At 37.1% G+C, this 23,238-nt stretch overlaps 1 protein-coding gene across 9 annotated transcripts in view; it reads right to left on the bottom strand.

Moving 5' to 3' along the window:
- The window catches only part of plagl2 (pleiomorphic adenoma gene-like 2), a 148,272-nt gene extending 126,284 nt beyond the window's left edge, over positions 1 to 21,988 (bottom strand). For all 9 annotated transcript variants that reach the window (XM_041204440.1, XM_041204441.1, XM_041204439.1 and 6 more), the window contains exon 1: positions 21,854 to 21,988. The gene's annotated coding sequence lies outside the window, so the exon portion shown is untranslated. The remainder of the gene's footprint in view (positions 1 to 21,853) is intronic.
- Positions 21,989 to 23,238: the final 1,250 nt, after the last annotated feature.

Below are 23,238 nucleotides of genomic sequence, written 5' to 3'. Positions count from 1 at the left end.
GGGTCAGCACTCTCTGAAAGCAGAACATAAGAACAAGTTAAAGGTGGCCCTGTTGCGGGGGGCGGGGAGCAGGAGTTTGAGGGGAAAAAATAAAAAGAAATGATCAAAATGAAGGACAGAGTTCATAGTTTGAGGTTGATGAACTTAAAATTAAGTCCAAAAGGCTGTAAAGTGCCTAGTCAGAAGATGAGGTGCTGCTCCTCCAGTTTGCATTGGGCTTCACTGGAACATTGCAGCAGGCCGAGGACGGGAATTAGGCATGACAGCAAGATGGCGAATTGAAATGGCAAGCGACAGGAAGGTCAAGGTCATGCCTGCAGACTGAGGGAAGGTGTTTCGCAAAAGCGGTCACCCAGTCTGCGTTTAGTCTCCCCAGACTAGTGTAGGAACGTCAGAAATGGATAATGAGAGCAGACTTAGGGTGAACCCCTAAATAAATAAATCAATCTGTGGATCAGTATCTAAAATATTTCAAAATTGTGTTTATTGGGATGATTGGGAGAGAGCAACATTCAAAATGATGCACTGGCCTAAATTATTTGACCACTACTGTCCATGTTTCTTGGGGTCCAACCAAATTTACGTTCCTAGCTATATCACTGAGATGAAGGTGCAAGAGGTTCTTTAAATGCTTGTGCTTAAGTAAGACTGGAGTAAAGAGTATAATAGAGGCTTTGATTCTGGATATTGAAGGTTATATGTAGGGCAAGAGCAGTTAATAAGGTCATAAAAGTAGCTTGCATGTATTAACCTGTACAGATTCTCAAGTACCCACTGATTGTTATAAACAAGTATATTGAACTTGAAGGAGAAGCATTCCCCCGTTCTCCATTCAGTTATGGAGATATTCATTTAGAAATTCTACGTTTATGCCTCATTTCCATTTTCCATCATTGTTCACCAAGTTTGATGCATGTTGAGAGAAACCATTTTGAATTAAAAGTGTTAATTAAAATCACTCCCAGAACAAATCCACTTCCTTTTCTAAACAGGATACAATAACTCAGTTTGCTAATCTACAGCAGTAAACTGGGAAACCCTCCTCAGAAGGGAGACACAACGACAGATGTGCTCCAGCAGTGATTGTACAGCTTCAGGCACACTGCCAATAGGCACTCCTCCAACGAGTCAACTCTGTATCAATAGGGGATAATGAAGCCTTCTTCAGGCAAGAGCATAAGCTAGCAATAAAATGGCATAAAGCCACTCAAACTGGAAAATTGCTGTGTTACTTCTTGCCAGTTGCAAAGCTATGTAGAGACAGCAAAATTAGGTTGACAAAACTGAAGCCATTCAAAACACATGGGACTGCTAACTTGTATCACTATCTTGCAGCTTATTGGTGAGTTAAGGTCATCTGACCGTCTGGCAGAGAGAAAATAATAGAAGTCTCTTGGAGAAGGGCAGCAACCATTGGACACAGACCAAGATGCCACTACCACACACAGGGTCAGTATTGTTCACTATTATTCATCTTCTCTCTCAGTGCATTTATCATTCAATTAAGTCTGTGTTCACACCAAGCTCAGCAGAAAAGAGCCTTCAATCAGACAGCAAACCTTACCAATACCATACCTCATAGCGGTTCATAGTTGTCACTCGAGCTTTGTCTTTCAGCAAAAGAGTACTGTTTGCAAATGTTTGGCAGCTGTTTTGCTCCTCGAGGGGGGATATAGGAGTGTTTGTCTATTACAGCAAATCTCATTGCTTTTTAGTTGAGGAGTTTAATTCATTCAATTTGATCACTCTAGCCTTTGTGTGTTTTGTTTGTCAGATCATTGTACTGTACATACTTCAACGGGAAAAGTTTCAAATGCACTGACTGAAAAAGGGTCTGGAACATAACAGCTATACCAAGCTCTTTTGGAATAAAGAGGTGTAGTTTCATAAAATGTACAGATATTATTGCCTGATAAACTTCAATGAAGTTCTGAATAAACCTTTGAAACTCAAAGAATACTTTAACTACAATGCAGATCTATAATCAGGTCATGTTGGACTCGAGACGCGTGCAGTCGAGGACAGAGCTACATAAACAGCGCTGATACTTGGCACAGAAGTTAGGCAGTGTTAACAATCTAGAAGTGAAATGTCAAAATCTTCAAATGTTAACTAGTCTGTAATCTTTTGTCAAATTGGCGATACATTGGACTTGGATTCAACAGTCAGTCTTGTCTTTCATGAATTTAGCCTAACTGACACTATTTCAATTCTTCAGTAATACAATTCAGTGAGCATCACCGTCACATCCCAGTTGATATATATGAAACAGCTAGGTCTCCAGGTTTTGTTTAGGCAACACAAAATTATAGCTTGAAATTGTGTCGTGAAATAAGAAATTTTACGTGAATATTCCCTGCTATTTTTCTGTAGATGTATTTAACATAAATAAATAGTGCCTCCACTAAAATGAAAGAATTCAGGATTTCAAATCGATTCAGATGAATGGATAGTGTGTGAAACATTAGGTTCTAATGATAAATGAATATTGGTGGCACTAAAAAAATTTATATTACAGGAGACCAATTCTGGTATTATTAGATTCCCCAGATGGAAAGTTGCAGCTAGTTGAAAGCCAAATGCAAAAGCACTAGGGCTTGCTAAGACTGGGTACCAGGAGGACAAGCTGCTGGACCTAGCAAATCATGTTGCTGTACATTTGACTTGGAGTCAGCTGTACCAGACCTGCAGTTGGGTAGCCTGTACCTCAAATACAACATGAAAGCATCTTTTTTAGACAAGTGCCTCAGTAGAATTACTTAGTCCAACAGTGTGAAGGAGCTGAACATCAAGATACTGAATAACTAGCAAGAAATAGGCAGCACAGTTTTTTTTAAGCTTTATGACTGTTGTTATGTTCTTTAAGACAAGTTAATGTTTCTGGTCGAAGGCATCCTTTGATTGGCTGTTGACATACCTCCTGGGTTGATGACTACAGCCTTGAAATTACTGTTTGATATTATTATTACTGAACACACATGGATCAGATTCCTCTGTTCACTATTTTCAGAGATGTTAAGCTACTTAATATAAATAGATGATCACCTTTTAAAGGATAGACAGAGAAACATCGTATGGACACAGTTGCCCTTTAATATCGCCTACAGAAATTTCTAACTTTTGATCCGCTGTTCATTAGCTCCTTCTATTATTAATCAGTTCCATCAAATTACTCGAGTCAGTAACTCACTCTTTTCTTCCATTACCCTGACAGTCACTGATGTCAATAATGTTCATCATTTAAACAAAAATAATAGACAGAAGCAGTTTTATGATTAACTCTTTTCGGTATTTAAAGTATCACTGATTATAGGAGTTCCTCCTCTTCACCTTATTTTTATAGAAACATCCAGCTAGAATAACTACTAACCAATTGTCTTGATTTTCTTTGCTGTCCATTTACCTAATCATTGCTCTACCATGGCAATAGTGTATATCAAAACTATCAAGCACAGTTTGTTCAATCAGTAAAAAAAGACTGTTTACTTTGCACTCCTTGCACTGCCAAGTTGCCCTCCATTCTTTGTCAGGGTCTCTAAAATCTCCAACTCATTTACAGAATCAGATAATGTTTCCGTGTTGTACCATTCTGGTAGCACATCAAGTCTGTGCCAGTGTTTTTCTGCCCATTTTCATTCTGCTTGCTTTCATATTCTCCTTCTTCCAAACAACCATCTAACTCCTTTGCAAAATAATTGATGGATTTTGCTTCAATAACAATTTGCCACAGACAATTACAACATAGCTACCTTCGATAAATAAAATCTGACCTCCCCTTTAATTATTTAAATTTGTGTCTTATTACAATCTCACTACCCAGTAGAAACAATGCATCAGTATTCAATACTTTCATTTCAACCTTGGACAATTGCCATTTATCTTTGGTCAGTGATGAACGTAGTTCTGAATCCCCACACTCTGGCTTCTCTTGTAGAATGTTTTGAAACATTAAACCAATCACACAGCTTTAATCATTTTTTTCTTGAAAGCAACTGATCATCTCCCAACAAAAAGAACAACAAAAATACAACACAACCAAAAGTATCATCAATACAAACAAGCTGATATACCGCTTTCAAACAACAGCTTTCCTCAGATCTGGGTCACTTATTTCAAATCATGAGGGAATGGTAATTGTATTTATAATTTGCAGGGGACGGGGAGCAGGTTGAGATACTCGAGTGAAATAACCAAAAGTATCCCAACTAAAAGTTTTAAGTAGCCATTCAGAAGCGAGACTAATCTCAAAATGACTGAGGCTGAATTCTTCAAAAGTGGGCTTAAAACCACATCCTTACAAATGTCATAGGGAGTAGCCATTGTAGTGAGGATTTTTTGAACTTTCTGGTAGCAACGACACACACCAAATTGCAGTTGAAAGTCTACCACATTGAGGGCCAGGCTAAGTTTGTCCTGCAGCTCCATGTTGTATCTATTGTATCATGAAATTTGAAAATAAATTTTTTTTTGTTCCGAAAGTTTGCTTCTTTCATCTAAAAATTGCACACCCCTTTGTTTTCACATCCGGTCAAAGTGCTTTACCAGATAACAGCATGCTCTTAGCATTGCTGCCTAAATCACCTACCTCCCCCACTCTGGATTAACAAGACTAGATTCCACTCATTCACAGTTTAATAGGTGGAAAATTTAGCCTGTAATTCCCACATCCTAATTTCTCTGTAAACTTCAAGCAAGTGGATTTACATCAGGTTGGTGTAAACAGTTTTTTTCCCAAATATCTCCTCTGCTCCTGCTCTAGGGCTTGGGCTAGTACAAGAATCAGATTTTCCTTTTGTTTATTCCAATTCCTAGCATGGGGAAACAGAACTGTATTATCCTTTGGGAAACTCAGATCAGTTTGGATCAGCACAATTTAAACTGGAGTTTGATTCGGCTAGCTCAATTGGCTTGAAGGCCATAGTGTGGTCAAGAATAATGGCAACAGGACAGGTTCAATCCCCAAACTGGCTGTGGTAGTTCATGGAAGCCTGCCTTCTTACCTTGCCCCATGCTTGCTTTGGAGTGATGCCCCTCAAACTATATAACCAAATGTCTCTCTCTCTAATGGAGAGAGATGCCTATAGTCCTTAGTGGACTATGGCTAATTACTGTAGAGAAACAACAGATTCTCAATATAAATGAAGCAAAGGAACAGATATCAACTTCCTCTCCTACAATCTTTCATGGCTCCGCTTCCTTTTTAAAATGCAACAATTATGTGGAATAGTCTGCTATTACTTCTTACCCAAATATATCCAAATTAGGATTCCTGACACCTGAGCTCCTGAAACAACATGCATGAATACCACAGAATTCAGAATTATAGAATTGTGACAGCGCAAGAGGCCTCCATTCAGCCCATCATGTCTGCACCTGCTCTCCGAATGAGCAACTCAACTAGTGCCATTCACCTGACTTCTTATAATGCCTATAACATAGAAAAATGCTCCCAGGCACTTCAATGTTCCAAGTATTATGTATAACTTTATCACACGATGAGGTAATGTTTACAATTTCCCAAAATTGTTTGTGTGTTGCTCGCTGGTATAAAGATTCAACTGGTCTGTTGCCACCAAAGTTTTAGAACACTAATCTTTCAATCAGAAGGTCTCATTTGATTCCCAGTCTGTGCTGAGTTAGTTTAAAAATAAAAGCAAAAAAGTGCGGATGCTGGAAATCCAAAACAAAAATACCCGGAAAAACTCAGCAGGTTTGGCAGCATCTGCGGAGAGGAACACAGTTAACGTTTCGAGTCCGTATGACTCTTCAACAGAACTAAGTAAAAATAGGAGAGAGGTGAAATAGAAGCTGGTTTGGGGGGGGGGGGGGTCATTGGGACAAGTAGAGCTGGATAGAGGGCCAGTGATAGGTGGAGATAGCCAAAAGATGTCATAGATAAAAGGACAAAGAGGTGTTGAAGGTGGCGATATTATCTAAGAAATGTGCTAATTAAGGGTAGAAAGCAGGACAAGCAAGGTACAGATAGCCCTAGTGGGGGTGGGGTGAAGGAATCGAAAAAGGCTAAAAGGTAGAGATAAAACAATGGATGAAAATACACTTGAAAATAATGGAAATAGATGGGAAAAGAAAAATCTATATAAATTATTGGAAAAAAGGGGAGGGATCGGAAAGGGGGTGGGGATGGAGGAGAGAGTTCAAGATCTAAAATTGTTGAACTCATTGTTCAGTCCGGAAGGCTGTAAAGTGCCTAGTCGGAAGTTGAGGTGTTGTTCCTCCAGTTTGAGTTGAGCTTCACTGGAACCATGCAGCAGGCCAAGGACGGACATGTGGGCATGACAGCAGGGTGGAGTGTTAAAATGGCAAGCAACAGGGAGGTCTGGGTCATGCTTGCGGACAGACCTAACTGAGTTAGTTCACCTCAGCCAGGTCAACTGCTGGGCTATAACTGACCTCTGCACCTGGAAGCGAGAGGCCGGCCAAGGTTCCTGTTTTGACAGCAATCCAGTCACACCCAATGGAAAGCACTCATTGTAAAAAGGCCAGATAAGATCAAAATTGGTTAATCCTTACAGTCAAACAATCTGGTGACACTCATTGTCTAGGTTCACCCAGAAAGAATGACCACTAGGTACAGAAGAGTTGCAAATATCTGTGACACTGGACTCCAGCTGAGTCAACACCTTAAGCAGGAAAAAGAATGGGGAAGTAAATGGAGCAAAGTGAACCTTCAGCGATGCTGTTTACAAAAGGGTTTACAAACAGTTGCTCCTCACTCAGATTTATTACCACAGATGGACTTGCAAAGTCCATACTATAAGCAGGCTCTACTATTGTTATTATAGAAGATGTCTGATTTTTTTTTGGTGGTTTTAAATGATTTATGTTTCTCACAGAACAGTGAACAAGTGTGGAGTGGAATTGTGGACAGGAGTACAGCCAATACCAAACACTGTCACTACCTGAACATGTCTACTGCTACAAAAACTGTATTTTACACATCTTAACAGAAAGGAAATGAGGTGGAATTATGAACTCCAACAGCTGTGCCAGTCATCAAGAGGTTGCTGTGCTCACTGACAAAGTCGTTTCATCTCTATTCTAAGCTCTGCCCATCTACGGCAATCCCTTCCTTGTTCTTGCTAGTCGATTTTCCTGATTTTTATCCTGCTACAGTTATATCCATTTGTCTCCCAAAATCGTCATCCCCTCTTGTTGGATGAATCCTTCTGATCCGTGCAAATCAGATCAAAGGGTTTCTCTTGCATGACTTATTTCCCTGCATTCAGTCAATCAACATCGAACTTGAATAGCCTCTCATGGTTTTCCTCACCTCAGTCTTTGTCAAGATTTTCAAAGCACTTCTCATCTTAGCATTAAAGATCTTCCAACAATAATGTAAATTAACAAATTTGCTTTGCGTTGAGTGTTAATAACTAGTATTTAAGCTTATTGTTGCAATATTACCATTTCGCTGTATATACTGCAACAAAATAAGAAAGGTCATTTTCGATGTACAGGTGGTAGAACAAGCTGGAACAATCACTTCTTTGAGGATAAATGAAGGGAACTCAGTAGATTTAATATGTTTCAACTTCAGCAAAGTCTGACACAGTACAACATAGGAAATTACTTCACAGAACTAAAAGACAAAATAAAACAGAGGTGTGAAATGGATAACTAACTAACTGAGTTAAAAGAGGGGGTTTCAGCAACAGGTGAGCTGACGCAGGAGTTGTGTTATTACAGAAATGGAAATAGGTGATGGCGCAAAAGCTCATCTTGACGTCAAATATAACACGAGGGTTGTTTATTCTCAGACAACTGCCAGAGAGAGGGATGGAGTTGGTAGCTGGAGACCAGAGTTTGAAGCAGCATTGATAAGTGGCTCAATCTTCTGAATACGCAACAGAAGGAAACTCCTGCTTATCTGACATCTAGTACAGGATGAGCAGTAGAATAATTTAGCAACAATAGAAGAGTTGAGAGAGGTGGTAGTCAAGTAGAGCTGGGTGTCATCAGTGTACATGTGGGAACTAACGCTGTGTTTTTGGATGAGGTCATCAAGGGGATGCATGTAGATGAGAAATAGGAGGGGGCCAAGAATAGATCCTTGTGAGGCAGAGGAGGTAATAGTGTGGGAGCAGGAAGAGAAGCCATTGCAAGTGATACTCTGGCTATGATTAGACAAATAAGGATGGAACCAGGTGCGGACAGTCCCAACCCGCTGGGTGGCAGTGGAGAGGCATTGGAGGGGAATAGTTTGGTCAACTATATCAAATGCTGCAGACAGATTGAGAAAGATAAGGGGGGAAAGTTTACTTTTGCCACATAGGAAGTCACTTGTGACTTTGATAAGAGCTGTTTTGGGACTGTGGCAGGAAAGGAAACCTGATTTGAAGGATTGAAGCATGGAGTTTTGTGGAAGATGGGCATGGATTTGGGAAGCACATTCAAGGAATTTAGAGGAAAGGGAGGTTGTAGATAGGGTGGTAGTTTAGAAGGATGGTGGTGTCTTAGAAGAAGGAGTTGATGATGGCAGAATTAAAAGGAGAGAGGGACAACACCTGAACAGAAAAAACTGTTAACAATATTTGCTAACACAGGGACCAGGCGGGGAAGTTGGGTGGTCATCAGAGTAGGAGAAATAAAGTCGGCTGCCTGAGGAAGAGAGTGTTTGAAGACCAGGACCTCAAACCCAGCACCAAGTTCATGGTCAACAGAGCAGTCTTGATACTTGACCTCCGATATGATTCAGAGATGTGGACTACATACAATAGGCACCTCAAAACTCAGGAGAAATACCACCAGCGCTGCTTCTGCAAGATCCTGCAAATCCATTGGCAGGATAGGTGCACCAACGTCAGGTGTTCTCACCGGCCAACATCCCCAGCATCAAAGCATTGACTACACACGATCAGCTCTGCTGGGCGGGCCAAATGATCCGCATGACACAAAACTCACAAAACTAGCACTCTATTCGGAGCTTCAACACGGCACGCAAGCCCCAGGAGGGAAGAGGAAACACTTCAAGGACACTCTTAAAGCCTTCTTGAGAAAGTGCAACATCCCCACCAACATCTGAGAATCCCTGCCCCAAAACAGCCCGAAACAGAGGGAAAGCATGCGGGAAGGAGCTGAACATCTCAAGTCCCATCGCCAAGGGCTAGCTGAAGCCAAGCATTGATAGAGAAAAGAGCACGTGACAACCTGGGCACCCCACCCAACTGTTCCCCTTACCACCATCTGCCCCATGTGACATTCATTGGACTCTTCAGTCACCTGAGAACTCATTTGTAGTGTGGAAGCAAGTTATCCTTGACCCCAAGGGGCTGCCTAAGAAGAAGAAGAAATCAAATCAAGGAAACAGGAAGTGGATCTCATGGGCAAGGTGAGGTCAGAGAGGACATCTGGGGATATTGGGGAAAGAAATGGGGGAAAGATCCGAGTTTAAGACTAGCAGTAAACTGTAGAGGAAGTTAGGCCCAATGGGCTGGTCAAAGGTATCCAATCTGGTTTCCATTTGAAATTCTATTTTAAAAAATATATTGAAAATTGTTTACAAAAGCAAAAACAAATAGATATGCCAGGGATATATCACTTTGACCCTCCTCAAGTAAAAACAAAACCTTCTCTATGCAATGACTTTTGGGAGCCTTAAAGAGAAATGATTAAGGTAGAGCATATGATTTCTCTGCTAATTAGGGAGCTACCAATAATGGGCTAGATAAGCGGCCAAGTAATGACACTTGCAACTGGCCTCAAAGAAAGCTGCTCGCAAAGACGTAGCGATTTCTGTGGCATCAATGTCCCTTAATGTCAGTTCAAATCCGACGCCAAGTCACATGGGGCTCAAGATGTCCAGCAACAGTGCTGCTATCAAGCAGGGCAGTCAAACACATTCTCAGTGAATACCTTCACTTTTAATTTATAAAAGTTACAAATAGCAAAATAAATAATTGGGACATACCACCGCCCGCTCAAGGGCAACTAAGGATGGGCAATTAATGCTGGCCCGGCCAGCAAAGCCCACACCCCATGAATGAATTAAAAAAATATGGGATTAAGGTAGTAGCTAAAATATTAAACAAACTTGAATTATTGTTTTAAACCAATTAAAATTTATCATGAAGGAGCAAACTGATAATCAACAAATATAAAATTACTCTTTCAAGGCCAGTAAGGCAATTTAGCAATAAATATAAACTTAGTACATAATTAAAATCCCAATTACACCTCATTCAACAAGGTGTAACTTTTTCAACGTTTTTATAGCATGACTAACAGCATAAGAGAGAAAACTTGTCAGTTTGATGATTTCTAATTGATTGCAGACTGGGGGGTGGCAGGAAACTTCAACTGTGCTCCTAATGAGGAAGCATAGAATCATTGATAACTGTTCTAGATGTCCAAATTTGACAGCACATGTGTCAACTCTAAAAGTTTCTGTTGGTTACAGAGGAGTAATGATGGTGAACACCGACAATTTTGCCATCATTACTACCACAAAATGCTTTAATGTTTTACTGCAGATAAAACAGTGTGGCATATAAAAGAATGTTATAGTGAAGGGTATGGCATTGAATAGCAAGCACATGCATCCATGAATAAACCAATGTGTTTCAGCAGTCTATTATCCACAATCCTTTTCTGTTAACAACCTCATTCTGGTTGGATTAAGCGCTTTTATGTGAGTATGTTTTGAATAATGACAACTTAAACTACAGAAAGATATCTCAAAGCAATCTGCATTATGAAATAAAAACAGAAATGCTGGAAAAACTCAACAGGTCTGGCAGCATCTGTGGAGAGAGAAACAGTTAATGTTTCGAAGAGTCAAAAAGACTCAGTGGGCTCCTAACAGAAAGGCAAAAAGAATAAATGGAGAAGGTTAGGGCAAGGGACCAAAGGCAAAACAAAGGTTTTGATTTTGTTACTGAAAGCAGAAATGGGAGATAAGGCAATAGGATGTAGGCAAGGAATTCCAGAAAGTAGGAGCATAGTGATTGAGGCTCAATCATCAAAACAGTGAAATGGAAGGAATGGTGGAACAACCCTAAGAAATCTTCCCCATCCAGTCCCAGTCCCAGTCCCATAAAAACTGCTCATAATTCAACATTAGTTGACTCTAAAGGACAAGCTCATTCAAAGTTTCGTTCTCCTTCTAACTGCAGTTATATTTGACTCGATGCTAATGTTGCAAACCTCATTTTAATTACCAGAAAAATGATTCTATAATCATAAAATCTAACAACATAGAACAGGTATTTGTCCCACCATGTCTGTGTTTTTCTCCATGTAACCCACCTAATCTAATCCAAGGCTTTTACTTACTTCACATATCATATAATATTCCTCTTTTCCAAGTTACTATTTTATCCCTTTTTAGAATTTATGGATTTTGTTAACAACCTGTGTCAGAGAATTGCACCTTCTAGCCACACTGAGTGAAGACATCATTATTAACCTTTTCTAATGTCCATGTGTGAGATTTTGAAAATCAGAAACCTCGAGGTGTATAAGGATCCATGAAGTTTTTTTCGTTTTGCGTAAATATAATGTTAAAATTGGACCAGTCTCCAATATGTAAACAGGGTGAAACTTCCACCCTGCTTCATTTCTGTTGTACAAACACTCCAGATTTGGGCTGCATTTATACCGTAACTATGTATGTCTAGATTGAAGCCACACTTGTAAATATGGCTTGAGAATTTGTAATGATATGCACCTATCATTCCAATGGTCCTTGGTAGAAATATTAGACCTACTTTTATTTCCAATGTCCTGCCAAATGAATTACTGATTTCGTGTTTGGGGATTTTCCCAACCTATACCTTTTAGCGAACACAATGCAAATGTCAACTTTGAGCAGTGAAATCGCAAGCCTGCCTGGAAGCTGTGCATCGGTAATCACACAGGAGCCTACATTCAGCACTAAAAGCAAGTGAGTGTGGGCATGCCAAACACACAATTGCTGTGCCACACCTAAGCTTTAAGGCTACATTTCTGAGCAAAAGCCCATTCTAGTCAAAACTGCACGATTACAAGTTTCTGATCGAGATGTTGCTATGTAAATACTTTCAAATACTTTCATCACAATAATGTGAAATTACTGAGAAATGAGACAAGTGCACGGGTATCACAAAGGCACATTTGGCGAGTATGTGCCTCTAATGATGTTGGTCTGTCATGTGACCCTTGCTTATTTTGACAAACAAAATGCAAGAAGTTTTTAAAATACGCCTGTACAAACCACAACAAACTGAAGCATTTCCTGAAATCATCTAACAAAGAACAGAATGAGTGGTTCGACTACTTCAAATTGTCAAAATCGGACTCTACCTCAGGAATATTCTTTAACAGACTTAACACATTTTTAAAATATATTCTTCAAATAGTCTCTGAATATAATGAAAGTTGCACAATACAGAAATGTTAACCACTCAGCAACCTTCTCAAAAATTGAAGGCTAATTTAAGAAACTTGACTATTGCTTATAAGCATGTGTTTTATTTGATAATATGGATATTCTGTTTAATCAAAACAAAATGAATCTATGGTCAAAAGGGTTAACACCTGAGATGCTTGGAAATGACTCGTGACAATATTTGGGAATGCTTATTTTAATTAGTTGATCATTCTGTTAAAATACTGGACATATCAAGCATTTGCCCATTGATATTACCAATAATTATTTCTGAGCTATTTCGTACAGTTAAATAGTTGTATAATGCATGTCTAAGATCTGATCAAGTACTAGCTCCTATAGGTGTGCATATTCCCAGAGTCTGTTGGTAACTGGTCAGCAGGTTGCCACTGAAATCGCACTCAATTCGGCAATCTATGAGGAATGGTGATCAACAGTTTCTGCAGTAACTGTTGGATTTCATAGCTTAACATTTCACATAAATATTTTTATACTCAAAAATTTTTCAAACACTGTTCCTGCTCCTGCAATATTCACTGTTTGAGCACACTTCTACAAATTACTCCAAAAGTTCAACTGACAATTAATTCCCTTAACTAGTCTCCCCCCACACCCATGCCCCCCATCTGCAACACCAGCCCCCACCCACCAAATAAAGTCGTCGCTATTATGCTTAATATCACTTTAATATTCTTGGTAAACATGTTCATATTTTTGAGAGTGGAAACATGGAAAAGTGCAGAAAAGTTCAGTTCCACATATGCACGTCTACATGCAACACACATATTGTATATCAATCTGCTTACAATCAGAAATAGAAATATAAAGAATGTGTCCAAGAAATATTCTTCTTGGAAGCATAACAGGTTCAAATAGAAGCCCTTTGACACAAGGAATGCCAAAGTGTTCTAATCTTCAGCTAAAATATAAAGCAATAAACAAATGTAATGAAATTTTCACAGATGACACAGAAATTTAAGAGATGAAATGTCCATAAATCCATATCAATGTTCAATCCAGTAACTACAGCAAAAAAACTAAATCTGCAATCAGAGTTTAATATAATCAGTTACAACAGTGATATTAAAAAGTAAAGATTCATTTGAACGTATCTAGCAACGAGATGTTATACTTCTGATGAAAGTGACAAGCATTTAGGACTTGATTTCAGTGAAACATAGATTAAATGGGAAATCTAAAAAGAGTGTCCAAAGAAAAGAAATAGAAGTTTTCAGAAAGATTATGATCAGAAGGATTGTTTTCACTTGTTAGCAAATTTATAGGAGGAGGACAGTGATTCAGGATCACACAAAGAAGAATCATTTCTTTCCCCAAACACAGAGGGTAATTAGAATATGGAATGCTTTAGAACAAGTAGCTTTTAAAGGGAGATACCATGACTTAATTTAAAGAGGGAAACAATGCTTGGTCTACCAGCATCTGTACAGAAGAAATGTAGACTAACATTTCAGAACAAGGACTTCACCCAAAACATTCTCCTTTCTTTTCTCTTTACCGACACTGATAGATAGATTTGTTATGTAATTTCAACATTTTTTTAAAATTTTCGTTTCGAGGGAAGTTAAATGAAGTACTGGAGGAAACAAAAGTCCAAGCAAATTGGATTACAGTAGATAGCACCAATTGAAGAGCTAAATGTCAGCACAGCCATGTTGGGCTGAATGGCTGCAGTGTACTGTAATTTCTACTGATTCCATAAAATGAATATTACCCAAGGCACTTTCACATGCTGTACTTGGCCTTAGAATTAAATATTGAGTTTGTATGGATAACTGATCTGAGTTTGTATGGATAACTGATTTATCATTGTAACGACAGCATACATGCCTTTATAACCTAGTTTTGGACATACAATCAGGAATGGATTATTTAATTGGCTGGACAAAAGGTTTATCAGAAGAAGTGTCATACATTTGGAAGTTTCCATTTTACAATGCTACACCACAAGAACCGGGGTACACACGCAATGTGAGCAGTTCCATTGCACAGTATTATCTGTGAACTCCACTCGCCTCCCATCAGCTTTTGGTGAGAATCCCTGCCCTTTTAGGAACAAGTCCAATTTTGCACTAGCTTTTCATCATATTGTGTCCATCCTCTCACAGTTGTAAACGTTAGGACTTAGAGAGAGAGAGAGTCCAGGAAGGAAAAAAGCATCTTGAAATATGCTTCATGGGTTTACTTCAGCCGTATTTTGCGAGTTTGGGAACTACTGAAATCAGTGACATGTTGGAACAATTGCTCAGATAACTGGGTAACCAAACATTGCTGAGCATTCGCTCAGAGTTAAATGGGGAATGGTTACTTAAGCAAATGCTTTCTATAATTCTTGACTTTATACACAAGTTACAGTTCTCACTTTTAAATTAGAGCACTACATTCTCAAAAAAATTGCCAGATGTTTTAAAAGGTGCAAGAAGTTTTTTTTAAAAGACATCAATACAAGTTTTTTGGACATGTTTAAAATTAAATAATTTCACTGAACCATCTCAGACTTCCAAGAATCAGACTCAAGAAGACGGATACATTGAATATCAAACATCTATACCCTAACCACAATTCCCGATGATTCAGCAATGTACAAGGTGGCAACCTAGGTGATACAAGCATACTACATTCTGAAAACCAAAACGTGCAAAAAACTGATTTCTAGCCCTTGTACTCGCATCACAAATTTATTTCTCACTACAACTTTGGGAAACAGAGTTAGAAAACTGGTAGTAGTCAACGTTAGATTACAGTGCACCTTAGGATGTGAATAAACTGTAAACCTCGGGTGAACTGAGCAGATTGTACATTAATTAGAATGGGAGAAATGTATAGCAGATGCTGCACCCTTTCTGACAGCTCTAATGTTGCACCAAGTTTGTCAGGTTAAAGCCATCTAATATATTTACCCTGGCTAACTGACCAAAAGTGCCAACAGCAAATCAATCAAAGCATCAAAATTGAATCATTTTATGTGTAAGATATAAATAATCAATATGGAATGCAGGAATGAAATTAAGGACCAGGAACTTTTTTTAAACATTAGAAATCTAAAAGCTACAATTCACTGCAGTAGACAGAGGAAAAGGATCAATGCAACATGATTGGACAGATGTGGAGAGAAGAAAGCTGCTCAGAGGGTGCTGTTTCATCAGGAAGCCATTACAAATATGAATTTCTGTTTTTATTACAGCTTTTGTATAATTTGGAATTTAGACTGTGTGTGTGTGTGTGTGTGTGTGTGTGTGTGAGAGAGAGAGAGAATGTGTGTGTATGTATGTATGTATGTAGTCGGGGGGGGGTGCTGTGGGTGGAGATATAGTTGAAGAAAAGCAATGCTCAAACAATTTTAAAAAGACAACATCAACAGTTTCCAATTGTCACCAAGTAAGAAAGCTTCTTCAGTAAGAAAACTGAGCCTTTTACACAAAACCTGTACACGTGAATAGAAAGGCATATTTTCAAAAATGAATGTGACTTTGCCTCCATTCTAAAATTAAATTTTCTAATAGCAGCTTTAACTTTTCCTGAGGTCTTCCTGAAATAATTATTATTTTATCATAGGTAAGGCTCATCTAACCATGACTAATACATATTATTATTCAATCTTACTCATACTTCAGGCTCCTAATACACTTAATCAGATCTATGATATTAAAAAGGGTCTTTTCAGCAAGAAACTCAAGTCCAAGTCCATTCCATTGCCTTCATTATGTGCAGTCAATGCCAAAAATCATTTTTATGTTTTAGAAATGACATATACCAATGATCTTTGGAAAGTATTTACTCAAATCTTTGGGCAGTTTATTTGTTACAATTGTGTGAATACATCCTTTCAATTTACTAAGAGTTTATCTTTTACTTTCAAGTAAATTTTCATCTATTATAAAGACCAAAAATAGCATTAATCTACCTTTGCAATTGCTGTAAATTTATTGTTCTTTTGATGTCTAGTACATAAAACTTTTAGCTCCCTAATTTCTAGTAATCAATGCTATGAAAACTGATGAATTTCAATGATGCTACAGCTATACAAAAACATGTTCTCCCCATGCTTTCAGCCTCATTAAATTTGCAACCTGCAATCAGCAAAGGGTGATTTCATGAAAACTCCAGCTAGATCCATGAAAAAGTTAAAGCCTTAGAAACATTTAAGCATAGTGGTACAAAGCATGGGCTGCAGAAGTCAAATCACACTAAACTGTCAAGTATTGAACGAATGAACAAACTTATACTTACAAAGCAACTCATCATGTCACATCACAAGGTACTTCACAAAGAATGAATGACAGCATGGGATAGAAGACTTAGTACTGAATTTTATCTGGTTGATTGTTTCTTAAATCATTGAAAATGCTGTTCAAAGCATCACTGTTTTATTGCATATTTCTGCTGGAACTATCAGTTCTTATGCCACTATCAGAAACTTAGTAACTAATCGCATAACTGCACAACTTCATTCAGAGAATTATCAATATTAAGTTAACTGCAAGTTACAGTGCATTTTAATAAGTTTCATAATGAGTAATTCATTTAATTGACTGAAAGCTTTCAGCCAACTGCTTAATTGACTAGTGAAAACTAACCCAAAATAATCACCTCTGACAATATCTAAGAAACACCAGTTCAACTGTGTAGTGTGTTTTATGGCCACGCAATTTGTCCTTTGTCAGAAAATCAACAACTTCATACTGAAAGAAGAGTCCAGAATCCACTTTTGCTGGGACAAGTTCTCTACATTATGAATATTCAATCACATTCTAAACACATCCTGTGCTAACAGTACATGAGTCTACAAATCCAAAACATGCTCCTAGTCACTTTCCAGCAAAGTGATTCACAGCAAAACACATTTTCAGGGATCTGGGATACTAATCTGCCAGATAACATGCAGTACAAAGCTTAACTAATCTTTTGAGCATTTGAAGATAATTGCAGGTATCTTGCAAAAAATACAGTATTCCCCTTATGAGCCTTGATAAGTTTGATTACCGATAAATCCAAACTATCTATAGATAAGACTCTCTCACTCTGTCTCGTCCTTGTCTGAGGTAGTTTCTGATGATAAAAAAGGTGCTGGAACAGAAACTGGATACTGACTGCAGCATTAAAAAAAACTTCATATACCAAGAAAACATTTGTTTTCAGAATGTGACATATCCTGCATCATACCAACAAGACTATCTATGGATACATTGTTAGAACACAAGTTTCATATTAAAAGAATGAACAGTTTCTGGAAAACAACAGCCTTTTCAACTCTACCTGTAGAAAAAGTTCTAACATAATATGCATGGAAGTTTTTTTAAAAAAAGAATCTCAACAATGAACTTCAAAAGGTCATGTTCAGCCAATCTCCTTAGAATTTTAAAGGGATCAAATTCAAATGTACACTTTTCAAGGAAAATATTTAGAATTAAAACTTGAGACAATTCTTCCCTATTTAACAGTTGATGTGCAAAATCTAGAAAGCATGTAGTTTACAAATAAGATGTCTTTATGAAAATAACCTTAAAGCAGATTGAAGAATAAATTAAAAAGAATACAAATATGGCAGAGAAAAGTACTTGGAACATTTCAGCTTGTGTATAAAGCTGAAATCTACAGAGTTTGACAGAGAAAATCAAATGGAAGTATAAAACCCTAGATAATTCTCCTTTATCCAAACTGCCTTACAGGAATGAGTGCTCAACATGCAGGCACAATGTTTTTTTTCCCTATAATGTATTTTTTTAATAACTTTGAATTTTAAAATTTAAATCAAACACTTGGAACCATTTCCAGCAACTCTTGTCAGTTTTCATTCACAGATAGGTCCAGCAAACACCACAAACAAAAAAAGTCAGCAAACAGAAAATTAGCAAGAAAATGAAGAATCTAACCAAATTTATGAAAATGTAAATACCCCACCTTAATTCATTCTACAGTCCTGTTCTCTATGTTGTCAGAAAGTGAACAAATTTACTTTTGATAACCTTATAATGCATTTTCACAATTTTTTTGTTTTAGAATGTTTCCTCCATTTTAACTAACAAAGTAACTGGAAAATGTTTAAGTAACAGTAGTTTTAAGATTCTTTCAAAGCAAAACAAAGTGCTTTCAATTTTCAACTTGTCTCCTGATTACAAATCGAAAATATTGCTATGTGTCAAAATTACAACTCACAAACATCCGTTGCTTGTTGGAACCAAAAATAGCTACTTGAATTTACTAATAGAAAAACAAATTACAAATGAATGATTCTTAGCTTTGGTTGGAAAACACTGATCTTATTTACAACAGAGAAATCTCTTTGCCTTTTTCATTGCTGTGGTTGTAATATAACAGCAGTTAAAAATGTGTGTCTTCCAACACTTGAAAATCACTTTCAACAGATTAATTTTGTAAAACATCTGAACATATTTTAAGGTTCCATGTTTCATTTTTATGTTCTATAGTTTAAATGAGTAAAACACCATGACAGCTGGGCATATATGGATTGACTGAAGAATGGAGATTCAGTTACAATCTTTTGTAATAAATAATTGAAATACATAAAATAAGTCATTTAAAATATGCTTTTTTTGAGATTCTTAACTAAGTTTGCATTTAACGAACTTCTTGCATTTTTTGGAGCTGGAATTTAATCTAATTTGAAGTTTTAAAGAAAAAGTAATTACTCTAATATTACAGTTAGTGTTTTAAAAGTATCAATATTCAACAACACAGGTAAAATGTTTACACAGTTCAAAGTTGGCTAGATTTTAATTTAATTGATCACCTCATAGGCTTGCTGTTATGTTTTTTCCCCACTGGATTTATTTAAACTACAATCTAACCTATCATATTTTAAAATATACTACACTTCTGAACTTGATAATTTCTCTACAACTTGCACTGTTGTTGCAAGTTAGCTAAATTGTTCTGATAAAGCTAATTAGATTCAAACATAAAGCTATGCCTTACAATTCCACAATTTTTCATACATTACACATACACGTCAGAAAATAATAACTGAAGGGTATTTAATGTTACATTTTCTTTAATTATATCAATTTTAGTTAAAAGCAAATGGTAAGAAGCAGCAGCCCAAACAAAAAAATCTATTTCACACTTGGTAATATTTGAAAGATAAAGGACACACAAACATTTATTCTGAAACTGGTCAATCCTAACAACTAACACACAAAACTTGTAAAATCAACTCTGCAGCAACTTGAAACTTATTAAAAGTTCCAACATTTGGCACTTTACAGCTATATGACATGACAAAGAAATCCAATTAAAATGATTCAATACTACACGTAGTGTCCTAAAAGTCTGAATAAACCAAACTATATACACATTATTAGTAAAATTTCGATATTTCTAAAGATGCACATCAGGTTTGTGTGTTACAATTTTGAGTTTTGGTTCAGGTACCTTGACAACTAATCATTTCACTTTAGAATACAGTACACCTTAACCATCTGCTTTATTCTTTTATTTTCTTCATTCTTTTAAGTTCATGCAAACATTGAGCTTTATTTAGGAGTATGATAACAATTCCTATCTATATTCTTGAATCTATAAACTTTGGTTAAGTTAAACTCAAAATATGATTTGAAACATCATTTCCTCTAATATTTACAAATATTTCACGATTGATGAATTAAAGTAATTTTCATATTTTTATTCCCATCTTTTAAAGCTATCATGCATGTAACTTTCATGTTCCATAAAAATACACCAATTTATCATCACATCTGACGAATTAATAATAAAGATTTGCATGTTGGAATATTAAAGAGTAAAAATCTAAAATAAATTAATGTATTTGTTTATTTCCAATATTCAGTTTGAAATTACAATTGATTTTATACTTATTCCAATGCTATCACATTCTGTTTTTACTCAAAAAAATTTCTTAAATACAATCTAGCACCTGATATCCTACACAAAAATAACAAAACATCCGATACAAACATCTTCAATTAGTTTATCAACAATAAGAAATAGTTACCACATCACTCTTTCTATAACAGAACAGACACATTTAATATACACCTCTTGTACGAAACAAAATGTTATATGTTCAGACTGCCAGGTAAACATGTTACTTACTCATACTTTGAGGTGGTGATCTTTAATTATGAAATTGGCAAGACAAAGCTGACTCTTTAGAAAAATATATATGTAAACACAGCAATAAGTTTTGATAATATTTAACAACTTTAGTACCAACTGGAAACTGAATTTTGAAAAATGTTTAAAGTGACATGAGAAAGATGAAAGCAAATGTCTCCTGTACTCAGGGTCACACTCTTGAAATTAAAACACTGAACTAAACCCAATCGTTACAGAAGTGCTCATCTTACATCAATAGTTATTAACATTATTTAAAATAAAGAGATTAAAATGTTTATTTTTAAGTTTTAAGCTCAAAACAAGCACAACGCGGCTTCCACTGAGTTTCATCAATATTTGCAATACCTGGAAACTAAATGTTTAAACTTTTTACAGGCAAACAATTTAGGAAAACTATCTTTAAATACCCCATTTCTCTCTCGTCCCCCTTACAACTAAACGAGCTCACGTGTTACTACACATACTGGACTAACGACGAAACAGTTTTTCATAGAACACAGGACAATATTTGTATCTCTTCAGTGCAATGGTCGATGGAACTCAACGGGGCACCCGCGCCAAACAACTTGAGAGTAAACAAGTGCAATAGTTATCCATTTTAAAATAAAACGATGGATTTTTGTGAAAGATTTTAGTTATCTACATATATTTTGTCACAGCCCTGCAGCGTGACCACCTCCCAGCTCCTGACTCACAGCAACAAAACCGTAATATGAGCCACGAAAAGTAACTAGTTAACGTTAACCAACTTCATAACGTGCAACTTTTGAAAGTGGAGGGGAATGAATCCTTAAACGTAAACAGTCTGGAAGGCGTCCGATTCTGAAATATTTACCGACTTCTCCACACCGACTCCCAAACGAAATTCAAAAGTTTAAAACTTTCCAATTCAGGATCGATGCAAACTTCACTTCATTAAAAACCCTCCCCGCAATAAAATTACACTGCATTTCAACAGCGCGGCGTGAGGCATCAGAAGATAAAGTATTAAAGGCACGAAACTGACTCCCCAAAAGACTTTTCTTTTGGATCACGTAATTAAAAAAAAAATCACCAAAAAATGAAGATCTGGCAAAGGGGGGGAAAAAAACTCTTGCAAATTAAAATGATTGCTGCAAGTGGGATTTTCACTGTCTTGAAACACATTGAGGGGAGAATGATTTTAATTGGCAACCCCCGCGGAAAAAAAAGGTCTTGAGTATATAATATAAAGCCGAGTTCACTCACTCACTCACTCACAACACACAAACACACACACACACAAACTGCCCAGCAAAAACTTCCCAGCACTTCACTAGTCAATTTCATCCCCATAACCCGCACTATTCGTTCCAGCAATCAGCACAAACTCACCGCCGTTGACTCGGCATCTCTTTCCGATAAGTTTTTGCACGCGATCTCCACTTTCCAAATTTTGGAAATTATTTTTCTCTATTTTTCACGGCCTAAAAAAAATTCTTTCCCCAGCTTCTTTTCAGAAGCCATTGTGCGGAGGATGCTGGGAGTGACGTCAGGGGGTTTCGCAACATTGGAGGCTGTTGCAGTTTCTGGAGTCCAGGAGATAGGAGGTGGTGGGCAACTGCAACCCATCCATCCATGCAGAATGCTGCCACCAACAACAAGAGGGCCACTGGAGCCCCTTTAAATGGCACCATGCTACTGCTACCTTTGTTACTGCAAGTGGGTAGAGAGAGCCTGACATCCAGACAGGATCCAAAGGAGATGTTTAGAAATTGACCACAGCTCCACGCTGGCGGGGAGCATGGACTTTCCATTCAAATGAATGGGAGGGACCAAGACTAGCTGCCTTTCTCTCATCAGTCGTTGCATCGGAAATAAGATACAGCGTTGAAGAGGAATGGGTTGTAGCTCCAACAGTTGGATATGCTTCTCCCCAGAAGTGGAAGTTTATAGAGCAGGCATGTTCCCTGGAATGATCTCTGGATGTTGTCTCCTTAATCTTATCAATAATGGGAACGGAGAACACAGGTAGGACTTGGGTCATTGCTATTATGTCATTGGGCACGTTAGGTTTCAAAGAGTGCATTTGTTATTAAGAATGAGAAATGGATACAAGTTTACCAAGTATCACTCATTGGCAGTGAGAATTTTTTAATGTTGGTTTAAAATTTTTAATTTTAATATTTTTTAAATGATGGATATCACTCTTGAAAGTTTACACAAATTGGTTTCAGTTGCAATCTGTCTCATTTTTTGTGATCATCAGTCTCAGATCTAATGTTTTTCTGCATGTTCCTCAACTGGATACTTGTCTGTAATTGAACAGCATGGGCAGCAAATAGAAATATAGTTTGTTCAGGCAGTGAGAAGATGAGCCATTGCTGATCTATTACATGAGGAAATTGATTGTGCCATTCAAATTACTGGCAAACAATTTATATATTTTTATCTTGAAAATTGGTGTTATTTTCCTGTCAATTGTTAAATCATTGGCAGGCACAGAAATTCTTAAGAGCAGTGGTGAATACAAGGTTGCTGAGGGGTATTTCGCTGAAATCAAATTTTCACATTTCCTTCACTGCTGCTCATTTCCTATTAATAATGTAGACAGATGTCTATAATAAAGTCCAGAAAAAAACAAGAAGATGATTCTGCTCAGTTCAAAATATTAGCAATAGATGCTTTGTTTCATTGATGCCACAGACATACAGACACTATACTTTGCCTGACAATAACTGGAACATTTAAATGACAGCTATTAGAATATGTTAGTCAAT

The sequence above is a fragment of the Carcharodon carcharias genome, chromosome 14, assembly GCF_017639515.1.
Source record: "Carcharodon carcharias isolate sCarCar2 chromosome 14, sCarCar2.pri, whole genome shotgun sequence".
NCBI lineage: Eukaryota > Metazoa > Chordata > Chondrichthyes > Lamniformes > Lamnidae > Carcharodon > Carcharodon carcharias.
The sequence above is the reverse complement of the archived record's forward strand: the minus strand, read 5'-3'. Positions and strand labels throughout refer to the sequence as shown.